The sequence below is a fragment of the Cupressus sempervirens genome, chromosome 5, assembly GCF_028749045.1.
Source record: "Cupressus sempervirens isolate cs-2001-9-10 chromosome 5, ASM2874904v1, whole genome shotgun sequence".
Lineage (NCBI taxonomy): Eukaryota > Viridiplantae > Streptophyta > Pinopsida > Cupressales > Cupressaceae > Cupressus > Cupressus sempervirens.
The window spans coordinates 633,336,950-633,350,183 of NC_143122.1; positions in this window are offsets into that span (position 1 = coordinate 633,336,950).

A 13,234-nucleotide genomic window follows, 5' to 3' on the forward strand; every position below is an offset into this window, starting at 1 on the left:
TTTCATAAGGTAAATAGGTTTTAAGGGGTCCTAAAACCCATAAGTTTAACAAAAAGAAAGGCTGAAAATAAGCGAAAAAATGCCCAGCCAAAACAAAAGCCTTAAGGCTGAAAATAAGCCCAAAGGCCCAGCCCGAAACAACTGCCCACTAAAAAGGCCAGAGAACCAACTAGAAAAATAGAGACCAGACAAAAATCCAAAGCCAGGAGAAACAAAAACCAAAGGATAGAGACCCAACCTAGCAGACTACTTCTCCATCTCGAGCATGGTCTGGGCAGCTTCGGCGCACTCTTGTTGCTCTTCTACCTTATGATCCTGGGCATTCGTCAAATCCTGCTCCATAGTGCTGTCCTTGGCTTTATCCACATCCAGCCTATCTTTGTCTCTGTTCTGTTTATCATCTTCCTCCATCTGGTTCCTGTCTTTGAGATTTTCCAAGAGAGAGAGGATGTTGTCGTTGATCGAAGCGAGGAGGGAGATCATTTGACTTGCCAGGTTGTGATTGTAGTTCTCAATATTTTTTACTCTCCTCTCCATCAGAGTCTCCCAGCTGTTCCGGTCGCCTTGCTTTCTGCACCTGTCTTGCTCTTGATTTTTTCCATTTGGGAAACCCTATCTCTGACATCCTCAAGCTCATGGAAAAGCCAAATTGATCTGAAGTTGTCGATCATGCTATTGCGGGCATTGTTCAACAGATTCATGCCCATTTTTCTTGCATTATCAGAAATAGCCACCATAGCCGGGTTAATTAGCTCATTGAGTCTAGGCTTCTCGAGGTCGTCCACCAGGAGTTGGGGGTTCATCACCTCTCTGTAGATTCCCATAGTGGCTGTTCTCACATTGGAGTTCTTCCAAGCCTTCCTTCTGTTATTAACTTGCACTTCCCCCTCAATCTGTCCAGAGTTGTCATTTTCCTCCAAAGGAGGCTGGGGATGTATAGGGGAGAGGGGAGTGGGCAGAGAATCCTTTCCCTGACTACTGGAGTGCTCCATGCTCTCTCCCTCCCTCTTTTGTCTTTTTCTCAATTTCTCCTCATCCAGCTCCTCCTTCGAAACCTTGTCAGAATCATCAGTATCCATTTCCTCCTCCACCTCAGCAGAGCCAGTTTTAGCTGGGGTATGACCTCTAGGGCTCTTTCTGCTAGGTAATTTGATAGAGAGGTAATCCTTCTTATGGCTTTTAGTCTTCTTACCTGAATGCTCAAAAACCTCATCAGAGCTGATGCTCTCGACATCGTCGAAATCTGAGGAAAAACTGGAGCTGCTCTTGTCAACATCTGCCCCCTGGATAGGGTTTTTGCTAATGGTTTGAGCATGGAAATGCTCATGAATCAGAAGCAGAAGACCCTCATGCAGGGTCAGGTTGACGGTAGCTTTCTTTTTAAAACTAGAAATGGCCTTGTTCATCGAGTTAAAAAGATAATACGAGAAGGAGATCTTACTACCATGGCAAAAATGATTCAAAATCACAAAATGGTGAGTCCTAACCCTATCAAACCTGGGGTCTAGGGTTATATATTCAATGATAGTGTAGAGAACATACCTCCAGAGCTTCTTTATAGTATCTGTTACAAAAAATGTCTCTTTCTTGCCCAGCTTGTTCAGCTCTTCAGTGTTTTTCACAAAATCCTTGATTACATTAGAAGACATCTTCTTGTCTCTGAAGAATTTATGCCCCTCCATCGGAATCCCCGTGACTTCAGCAACCACATCCTCAGTAATTTGAAAGTAGACCCCATTCACCTTAACCTTACCATTATTCCACGAATTCACCATGCTATTAGTGATCTCAGGATCCGAGCCATGAAGTTTCTTGAAGAAATTAGTAACCCCACCCTTTTCCAACTCTCTCCAAACTTTGGCCTTGTTCTTCCACTTCTGAACTTCCCCCACCGGCTCCTTTCTGCTCCTCTCACCCGTCATGTTTACCTGATCAACTTCCACAATTCTCATGAACTCTGAACTGTGCAAGTTATTTGCATTCGAAAAAATGGTGATGTTTCTTTTATGATACCCATGAATATACCCCTTTCTAAAAATAATGGTATCGTCCTTTCGAACGTGTCAAAATGTCAGAGGAAACCCCTTTTGCTGGTGAAAATCATGATGCCAATAATGGCACTTACCATTTATTAAGCAATCTTTATTATCCATAATTGCATTGGATTTGAGCCGTCCTTCCCAAGATTTTATCTTGGTCGATAAGCAACTTTGCCTCCGCCAGAAAATCTTTTCTGGCATGCCAGGTCAGATTATTGGTGGCGTTAACCCCTTTATTAGCAAACCAATCAGCGACTGGGTTTGCCTCTCTGTAAACATGAGTGACGTGGACCTTATCGAACTTTGTGAGAGTGGCACAAGTCTCAGCAATTATGTTCGCAATCGTCCACGAGGGAGGGGAAATACCATTAATGGTATTAATAATGTTTTTGGAGTCCCCCTCAAGCCAGAGTTTAGTAATCTCGGCTTCAAAAGCCAACTTGACCACCTTACTCGCAGCTCTTGCTTCAACCAGATGAATAGTCTGGATTCCCAGCGGGGAAGCAAAGGCAGCTATTCCCTCCCCATGGCTATTTCTTATGATTCCACCGCAACCTGAAGGGCCCGGGTTACCCTTAGAAGCCCCATCAAAGTTGGCTTTTGACCAACCATCTGGGGGGAGAAGCCAGCTAGCATCCTGCCTTTTGAGGTTCCTATCTTTTTCTTTAGCTATCTTTCTGTCCCCTTCTTATTCTTCTTCCTCCTTTAGCACTTGGAGATTTTCCTTTATATTCTTCGAGACCTTCTTGCCAAGGATTATAGCCAGATCCTCTCTGTCTCTAAATATTCTATTATTCCTTTCCTTCCAAATTCCTCAGCAAAAAATGGGGTAAAATCTAGTCCGAGTGATCCTGCCGACCAGCAATCATACAAAGACCTTTCCACTGATGGAAAAAATCCATGAGATTATCCGGTTTGCACCAGAGGGTTTCATTATCATGTGTGATGACATTCCACACCTCCCTGGCATAGTCACATAAGATGAAAATGTGATTTCCGGTCTCAGCCTGATTCTTACACAAGGGACATCTACTGGGCATAACATGTCCTCGCTTCATGAGATTGTCATGAGTAAGGATTTTGTTCTGAAGAGCCAGCCAGTAAAAAATGTTGATCTTTGGAGTGAGACCCAGAATCCAAGCCTCCGCCCAAGGGGCCTTCTATTTTAAGCTCCAAAGGGAATTATAGCCTGAGGCAACAGAGTATCTTCCATTGGGATTATCCCTCCAGACCAGCTCATCCCCCAAATTGATAGGAATCGTGGAATTGAGCATAAGCATTATAGGAGTCAAGTCCTCAAAGATGAGGGATAGGTCACTCCATTCCTGGCCATTCCAATAATCACAAACTTTGGACCCAATTTGATCAGTACAAGCTTGCATCCATCTCTCAAAAATAGGGTTATTGATAAGTGGATCTTGGGAAAGCCATCTATCTGACCAAAACTAGATGTCCTTCCCATTTCCCAATTTCCATGATATCCTGGCCTTAGCCAGGTCCCTAGCTTTCATGATCCCATTCCAAATGTTTGATCCTTTTGGGATATCTTCATTAAAAAGGGTGAAAAGAAGAGAGGGTCTTCTAAGGTACTTGTTTACCAGGGTGTCCCTCCATTCACCGGTACTACTGAAGATCTGCCATATTTGTTTAGCTAGGAGAGCCTTATTGAGGTGGGTGATCTTTCTAATGCCCAGACCTCCGTACCTCTTAGGGAGGAAAACCTTCTCCCAAGCAACAAGAGGGTATCTTTTCTTCCCTTCATTACCATTCCAAATGAAGTCTCTCTGGATTTTCTCCATTCTTTCAGCTATTTTCCTCAGAATTCCAAAGAGGCTCAGGGCGTAGATTGGCAGATTTTGAAGAGAAGATTTGACTAAGAGGCATTTCCCCGCTTGACTAAGAGAGACCCCTTTCCAACCAGCCATCTTCCTATTGAATCTATCCAAAATACCATTCCAAAAAGACTCCAAGGGTGAGGATCCCAAAGGGAGACCAAGATAGGTAGAGGGGAAAGAGCCTACCCCACAACCCAGAATCCTGGCAATTTTTCTTTGTCTAACCTCAGAGGTGTTGATGAAAAAGAGCGAGCTTTTGTTCCAATTAATCAGCTGACCCGTCCCACTGGAGTAAGTATCAAGAATCTTCTTCAGGGCTCTGGCCTCTTTGACAGAAGCTTCCCCCCCCAAGATAGTATCATCAACAAATTGATGATGAGTGAAGGGAACGCAATTAGAGGAGGGAAGGATCCCTTTGATACAAGCCTCACGCTTTCTACAGTCTATAATCCTTCCTAAGCATTCAGCTAAAATGATGAACAAAATGGGCAAAAGGGGGTCTCCTTGTCTGAGGCCTCTGGAAGGTTTGAAAAAGTTAGAAGGGACTCCATTAATCAGAACAGCCAAGGAGGAGGTGGACACCAATTGAGAGATAATTTTGCAAACTTTATTGTCAAAGCCAAAAGTCGAGAGGACCTTCCCAAGGAGAGACCAGTCCACCCTGTCATAAGCTTTAGAAAGATCCAGTTTGAGAAACATACCTTCTTGTTTGGATGCCTCAAGAGAGTGGATGACTTCGTGCACCATCTGGACAGAATCCAAAATTTGTCTCCCTGGAACAAAACCCGATTGATGCTGCGAGATTATCATGGGCAAGATCTTGAGCATTCTTAAAGTGAGAACTTTAGAGATGATCTTGTAGAGTGAGTTGCACAGGCTAATAGGTCTAAAGTTGTCCAACGAGTCCGCACCAGGGGATTTAGGAGTGAGAACCACAAAAGTTGAGTTTAGCTCCTTGAGAATAGATTTGGCTCCAAAGAATTCCTGGACAGCCTGAACAACCTCTCCCATGATCATCGGCCAGAACCTTTGGAAGAAAAAAGTGGGAAAACCGTTCGGGCCTGGAGCCTTGTCAGCAGGCAGAGAAAAGAGAGCCTCTCTAACTTCCAAAGCATTAGGAATAGCACAGAGCTGTTTATTATGGATAGGTTGAATGAGCTGAGGGATACAGTGTAACAAATCCTCCTGGTCCAAATTGGAAAGCAATGGGTCCTTAGAGAGAAGGCTAGAGAAAAAGGAAACAGCTTCTTTCGAGATGGCAGATTCTTCAGTTAACAGCTCCTGCCCCTTTCTGATACCATAGATCCTGTTACTAGCACGGTGCTTGAGGGTGGTTAAGTGAAAAAACTTAGTGTTCCAATCTCCTTCCTTTAGCCAGGTGATCCTCGATCTTTGCCTCCAAAATTTTTCTTCCTTATTAATAATGTTATGAATTTCAGACAGGGTCTTGAGCTCCGAAACCCTGTTGGTCTCAGTGTAACCTTCCTTCTGAATGCAATCTTGGATAATAGTTAGATTATCAAATAACTCTTTCTTATCATGGAAGATATGACCAAAATCAGACTTGTTCCAAATTTTAATCATCCTCTTCACATTGCTAAGTTTTTTGGTGACTATGAACATGGCTGAGCCCTCCACCTCTATCCCCCACCATTTCTTGATATTATCCAGGAGGTCAGGGTGAGAGGTCCACATTTTCTCAAACCTGAAAGGATGGTATCTCCTGTGTACCAGAGGGGAAACTAAAAGAGAAATGGAAGAGTGGTCCGAACCAATTCTAGGAAGCAGAGATAGTCTGCAGCTGAAGGATTGAAGCCAGTCTGAAGATATAAGAGCTCTATCCAGCCTAACCTGAATGCAATCATGGCCTTTTCTCTTGTTTGACCAGGTAAAGGATCCGCCCTTAAGCTCTACATCCATAAGGGCCAGATTATTTATGAAGTTAGAAAGATCCTATTTACTTTCCCAATCCGGGGGCATACCTCCCTTTTTCTCTTTATCTTCTAGCAGTGTGTTAAAGTCTCCCATGATTATACCTTTCTTAATGTCACAATCTTGCACCATATTACCAAATTTGGTCCAGAAGTTTTTTCTATCTCTCTTATTATTGGGGGCGTAAATATTCACTAAAAACCAGGAATCATTGGTGTGCAAATGTTGAACTCTACAGAAAAGAATGTTATCTTCATCATACTCAGCTACTATATTGAAATACTTATCATTGAAAAGTAACAGTAGTCCTCCAGACACTCCTTCAGAGTTAGAGGCTATGCCCTTCATGCTATTGTTGAACTTAATATTTTCCATCATTTCCTTCTTCATTTTAGTTTCCTGGATTAGAAACACATCAGGCCTTTGGTCCCTTATCATATTTCTAATAACTTCTTGCTTGTGGATTCCACTGAGTCCATGAATATTCCAAGATAAGATCTTCATGATTTAACTACTGAACATGCTTCCTGGATGGTGCGCTGCGTACCATCCTTAATGTTTCTTCTGGCTTCCTCTTTCCTGATTTCATTCTTGTTTTTCCTTCCCACTAGGTTAGATTTGTGGCCGAGATCAGCCTTGGCCATGCTTCTAGTAGAAGGGGGAGATACCGGAGAAGGGTCCCTGCTATTCTTCTTCTTTCTACTCCTGACTTCTGTCCAGGGATTCTCTTCTCCCTCTAGTCCTTTGTCTATCCAAGCATCAATTCTCACCAAATCTTCCATTGTCGATGCAGACAGCCTCTCTATGATTCTGTTTACTATTGAAGGGGGGGGACAACCCACCGGGTTAGGGTCTTGGGACATGGGTTCCCCCTCCTTTAGTTCTTCCATGGAGTTCGGGACAAAGGATAGTTTCAAGTCATCCTCTTGAGAATCCAGAGGGGGAAGAGTCATATTTTCACCTGTCTCCTCAGGTTTCTTCTCAGATTCCTTCACATTGGGGAGAGGTGTTGAATCGTCTTTCACTCCTTTCTCTTCTCCTCCTCCTACGTTTCCAGTCGCCCGAGGAGGCCCTGATTCCTCTTGGGGCGCATTAGGAGCAGTATTTGTTTTTCCTTCTGCCTCTCCATTTGCCTTGACTTGCGATGGTTTTTTCCTCCATTCTTTTTTGGGATCTAGAGAATCTTTTATATCCCCCCTTGTGGACGAGCCTTTCCCACCGTACTCTTCCCTTTGAAAAGTGGGCATGATCCAGCCTTGTGGCCAGCCTTCTTACAATGGAAACAAGCAAAAGGCACACTTTCATAGTCTATCTTTTGAGATCTATTTCCCAGACGAGATTGTAGTTCTAAAACTTGAGGCATGTCCTGGCCTTCGATGACTCCTACATAGATTCTTGCGTAGTTCAATCTTTTCTTAGCTGCTGTGACAGGGTCAATGGAGAGGAGCTCTCCAAAGGTCCTAGCTATGCCATCAAAGACATCCTCATGCCAATATTCCAAAGGAAGTTTCGGAAGTCTTAACCAAACTGGAACCTAAGATTGTTAATCCTTGTTCAAATCCAAGTTGGATGTCCATTTTTGCAATATTAGGTTGGATCTGCCCAAAGACTAGTTCCCAGCACATAGTATACGGGAAAAATCTTCCGAGCAAGAGAACTCGAAAGACATGAAGCCTTTGGCCATAGCAGTCACTTCTACATGCCCTTTAAGGTCCCATTTTCTCCTGGTAAATGTCCTCACTACATCAATATTAGGTCTTGGCCCTACAAATTTTCCTACCAGAGTGTTCGCCATGCTTAGGGTATTGTGGTCAATAATTTCCCTAGGGATTTCCAGAGCAAAAATACCTTTCTCCTTATCAGATTTGTTAATGACTTTTGGGAAAGACGATTTACCAGATGGTTTTATCCCGAATAGATTCGACCAGCGTCCCCATGCCCCAGACGGCGCACTGCCCACATGGGGGGGAGGGGGAATCTTCTCACCTGGATGGGGCATCATAACCCGTGGGTCCCCATCCTTTGAGGCATCCTCATCTTTCCCCTCTGTTTCCTGCCCTGCACTTGCTGCATGCCTTGCTGCATGCCCTCCTGCAGACGTGCTCTCCTGTCTCCTACCTTTCTCCAGATTCGAAACAACGTAATTCAAATTGTAGTTCCCACCCGCTCCATCTCTCTCTCTCACCGTGCCCATCCCTCTCTCTCTCTCTCACTTAATGGCTCTGTTCTGTCATGGAGGCTAGATTTTCAGAATATTCATTGTTTGATAAAGTTAATTGTAGAGAGACAATTTAATAAACAATCAATTGAGACATGGGAATTTTTTTTACAAATGAATGAGGTAGAACCTAGGTTGGTTGGCCCTAGAGGCTACAATATTGGGCATAGAGAATAAACATCCACTAGATTTTGCAAAGTCATTCCAAGGATAGAAAATGTTTTTGAAGCTTCTTCTTCTGATTCTAGACCTTCTAGGAAAAGAATTTTCAAAATTGGTGCCTCCAATTCTAAAAGGAAGAGAAGTAAAAATAAAGAGATTTCTAATGTCCCTAAAACCTCACTATCTATAAAGACTAGGTCCACCACTAGAGAAGATAATGATAAAACTATGGAACTAAAAGAGGGAAAATTAGAGCAGAAACTTGGTAGTAATAATGATAATGTTGATGAAACCTTACATTTTCATGGGGAAGAAACTTTAGAGAAACCACTTGAAGAAGCTATGAAGGAAATGACCGCTAGTAAGAGGAAAAAAAAGAGTCCTCCATGCTCATCCACACCCCCTTATAAGAAGAAGTGCAAGGTTTTGTAAAAGTAATAGGGATGTTGAAGTTTCTATTCCAATTGTTAAACTGGAATGCTTTGAATTTGTGGAGAAGTCCTCTTCAGAGGGTGAGTTTCAACAAAATTTATCTAGTGAAACTAAATTCAATAACCAGAATCCACAAATAGAAGTTAATCCTAGTGTTAACTATGTATTTATTAATAGTGATGGGGATTATGAGGAGTCTGAAGGATTTGAAGAAAAACCTATTATGTAGGACATTTCTAGGGGGATTTAGAAGACCTCCCTTCTGAAGAATACCTAAAATTTAGAAAAGAGATTATTGAGGAAGTTTTAAAAATTAATCAAGATAGATTAGATATGTTGGCTAAGGTAGTAGCTAAGTCTAGTAAGAAAGGAAATATAGTGAAAACCCTTTCTCTATTGAAGGGAGAATCCTCCACACCACATAGCATACTAAAAATTCCTCACCTAACACCTGACTTGGTAGATATTCTTAGTCAAGAAACCTTGCCACCACTTGATTTGTTTACACCCCTAGCTAAAGGGATAAATTTATATTAAGAATTGCTATGGGAAATAGCATAGTGGAAATCAAAAAAAGGAAAAATTGAAACATGTCATTAATGAGCAAGGCCATCAAGTGGAGAATAAATCATACCAAATTGAGGTTTTAGAGAGACAGATTGAACAAATAATAGGGTCGATTCCTGAGCTTATGGCATGCATATCATCTTCTTTGATGTATGCATTATTCCTTAAGGAAAAACTTGTTAATTTTAAATTGACAAGAGTTGTAGAAGGACTCAATCCCTTTATTTTAACTCATCATGAATTCTCTGATGCATTCTAGTTTGTTTTGGAAGGACCCTAAAAAATTTGTTGTGTGAACTATACTTGCATAACTTGGCAATGCCAAATGATATAGAATGGAACTAAGTCCTTTATGTAGGAGATATGCAATTAAGGGTAGCTATGTCCTAGATACAAAACAAAATAAGAAAGAAGCCCCAAGCTGCACCATACAGAGATAATGGGATGACAAATCCCTTTCTTATGAGGCCTAAAGTTTAACATTCCTAGCAAACATTTCTAGACTGGACTTCTATTATAGGAAACCCAAGCAAAGCTAACAAGGTGTACCCAGTAAGAGAGAATGCTTTTATAGATTGGGATCAACATTTATCTCATGATATTGTAGTTGCAATCAATGCCTCGAGAAAAATATTGATACATATGTCACATGATCTGAAGACAAGGAAACCTCACTCTCCACATAACCTAACTCTTGCCACTACAAGAGTCCCATGGTACATCAACTTGGGAAGGAGTTTGCACAATTATTGGCTTCCATTATGGTTTTAGACTCCTATACTCTTATAGTCATTACTAGTAATAAATGACAGTGTAGAAGATCATGGTATATCTATGGAAGTTTGGTGATGGAAAAGGGTCAGAGAAAATCATGGGTATTTTGATTATGTTAATGCTGAGCCTGGGGAAAAGATGACTAGTGATTGGAGACATTGTGCCATAATCCATAATTTCATGGTCGTTGGAGACCAAAAATAGTTCACTTTGGGGAAATGATGAGCCTCCAAAAGGACATCTTTCTTAGTTCTTTTATATCCTTTCAAAAAGTTTTTTTAAAAGAATACATGAATTTATGATTTTCAAGCATACAAACTTATGGTTTTTATGTACATATGTTATATATATATATATATATATATATATATATATATATATATATATATATATATATATATATATATATATATATATATATATATATATTTGTGTGTGTGTGTGTGTGTGTGTGTGTGTGTGTGTGTGTGTGTGTGTGTGTGTGTGTGTGTGCGTGAAGACATGAAGTAGAAATATGGATAGTTAGAGGACATGATATTTTCTTGAATTCATGAACATGAATGGTATAATGCAATAGCTATACATGCTAATAAATATTTCCTTTCCTATGCTATGTTTTGGGTAGTTTGCCTCATGTAGCCATAGGACTTGCAAGAGTGTTAATTGGAACTTTACACCTTTTTCCTAATATTGATGATAAGAATATATATGTATATGGAAGGTTGTGTGCACATTGATTATTTTGTAGGTATTTACTGTGGGCATTCAAGGACCAACATTTTGGTGTTGGAATAGTTAAAGACAACTATGGACTGTAAGACCTTTGCAAGTGGGGAAAATCAATTATTACTTTATGTTGCATGCAACATGTGGATGTAGTTCCCTCAACATGCTATATTCCTAGAGGATTTATTCATGTTTAATGATGTTTCTATTATGAAACTTTATGAGTCTATAACTAATCCTCATTTATGGAGTGATCTTAGATTTTAGAGGTAGTTGCAAGTTTTCCTTCAAATAAATGACTACTGTAACTTTTTAGAAGTTAAGTTGAAAGAGATGATTGAGTTGATTTTTATAGCAAAACTATTGTGATACCATTTTTCAATCAAGTTTAATCTTTCTCCATGAATGAATAAAATAAATAGTTCAAGTTTATATCTCTTATCTTGATTGTATTTTCTATTCACTCATCAAATGGGGCCACTTGGTGAGAGAATTGTTTTGTTAGAGTAGAATTCATTTTTGTGTTCATTTATAAGTAAGGTAGAACTATGTTGCTCCTACAACATAGATGGTTAGAGTAACTCCTACCCATGATTACATCCATTGTTAGAGTAAATTTGTTTACTGGTTTTAGCATAGTTGTCCTAAAGCTCAAGCATTTGAATTTCATAGGTTAGTCTTAAGATTGAGAGAGTTTAAAGCATATAATTTGTAAATTTATTTCCATGTTTATGTCCTTGGTTGATAATTAAATGAGACTGAATAATTCATTAGAAACCAATTAGGTTGTTGAATCTTGAATACATAGTCCATTGATGTAGGTTTATGATACCATTATTTGACCAAGAAATAATTGGTTTCAATTTTCTTTTATTATGAAGGTGTCAATTGATAATGGCTCTTTGGTTATCAAAGATAAGCAAAGGTAAGAAAAAGAGGAGGTTGATTCTTGGTCAAGTAGAAGTGATATTTCTTACAATGTAAATTTTTTGATCATAGACAACTGTGAGAATAATAAACATAGATCAAATTGGAAAAATAACACTCTAAATAATACTATTCCCAAGCTCAAAATGGACAAAAGCTATTCCCAATCAGAAATTAGGGGACATGAAGAAAAATACTCCCATTCTTATAAATTATTAAATACCCTACTATGTATATAGATTAAACACATGCATAGGTCAGAACATGCATTATGGTGTTTTTCTATTTATGTTAGGATCAATTCATTTCAATTTTATTTCACCTTGTATGCAATGTAGTCATAGACTATTGTGGCTTGAAAATGGAGGTTTCAAACTTTATTTTGGGGACATCTTTTTCTTATTCTATTTCTATTTGTGGGTGGATTTTTAAAAAATATGTAGGGATGCTTTGTGGATTCTATTTGAATTGGTCAATAACAAATGGGATAAATAGTAGCTATGATGCGTTCAACCTTTGTGTAGTGTGTGAGTATTGTTATTTTCCATTAATTATCATCAACAATTTCTCAACCAAAGCATCATTATTTTCCATCAATTTTCATCAACAATTTTTTAATCTGGACACCTAGTAAATTTTTTTGATGACCACTACCATAATGAGAAATCCTTCTCCAACTACCCTAACAACCATTTACTTCCTTTAATTTGACACTATACTGATAATTTGGGTATTTTGCAAATGTTTCATCGATCTCAGGGATTATAGCTATTGTCTTCAGCTTCATTTTAAGGTTAGGGAATCATTGAATAAACATTGTAGGAAATCTACATTGAACCTTGGAACATTTTTATATTTCACACCTGAATACTAGTTTATTATCACCTCTAGTTTCACACCTGAATGCTAGTTTTTTATCACCTCTAGTTCCAAGAATAGCAATATGTCTCATTTGAAAACTTTTATTTCTTCCTATGTTTGTAACCAATCAAATTCATTAAGTTATTTAATTGGATTCCTAGAGACTATTCACATTTAGTAGGGTTGAATCTATTTTCAACAAATATGTTATGCTTTCATGGTCCTTATTTGGCATTGACCCTTAATGTTAGCCTTGTGAAATAATTGAGTCCAATTATAGAAAGAATAAGCTTAACATATTCAAAGAAGCATTTGATTATGATATGCAATGTTAAATTCCTATCATAGGAGGGAATAACCCCTCAAAATCCATAGTCTGCAAAGAAAAGATGACAACTTTCTTCACTTTCTTCAGCCTTCTAGGAAGGTTCTTGAGATAGAAGTTTTATAGGCTAATCATTTATTCACTCTAACTATTTTTGAAGGACTGTTTAGCAAGAATAGTCACTCTTCTTTGAGAGGCTTCACAAATATTAATTATGGAAGTTTTGTCACATAGATAAATTTAAGTCATCTAATAGGTAATTAGATTTATACCCATATAAGTTATAAATAATAATAAATTATTGATAACTAGCTTGAAAGTGGTAGCCCTCTATCTAGCAAATATTGAAGTGATTTATTGGAATAAATGCAAATGTTTAAATCAAAACAATTGTAGCATCTTAGTATTTTATTTCTTTACTTAAATAATTTAAATT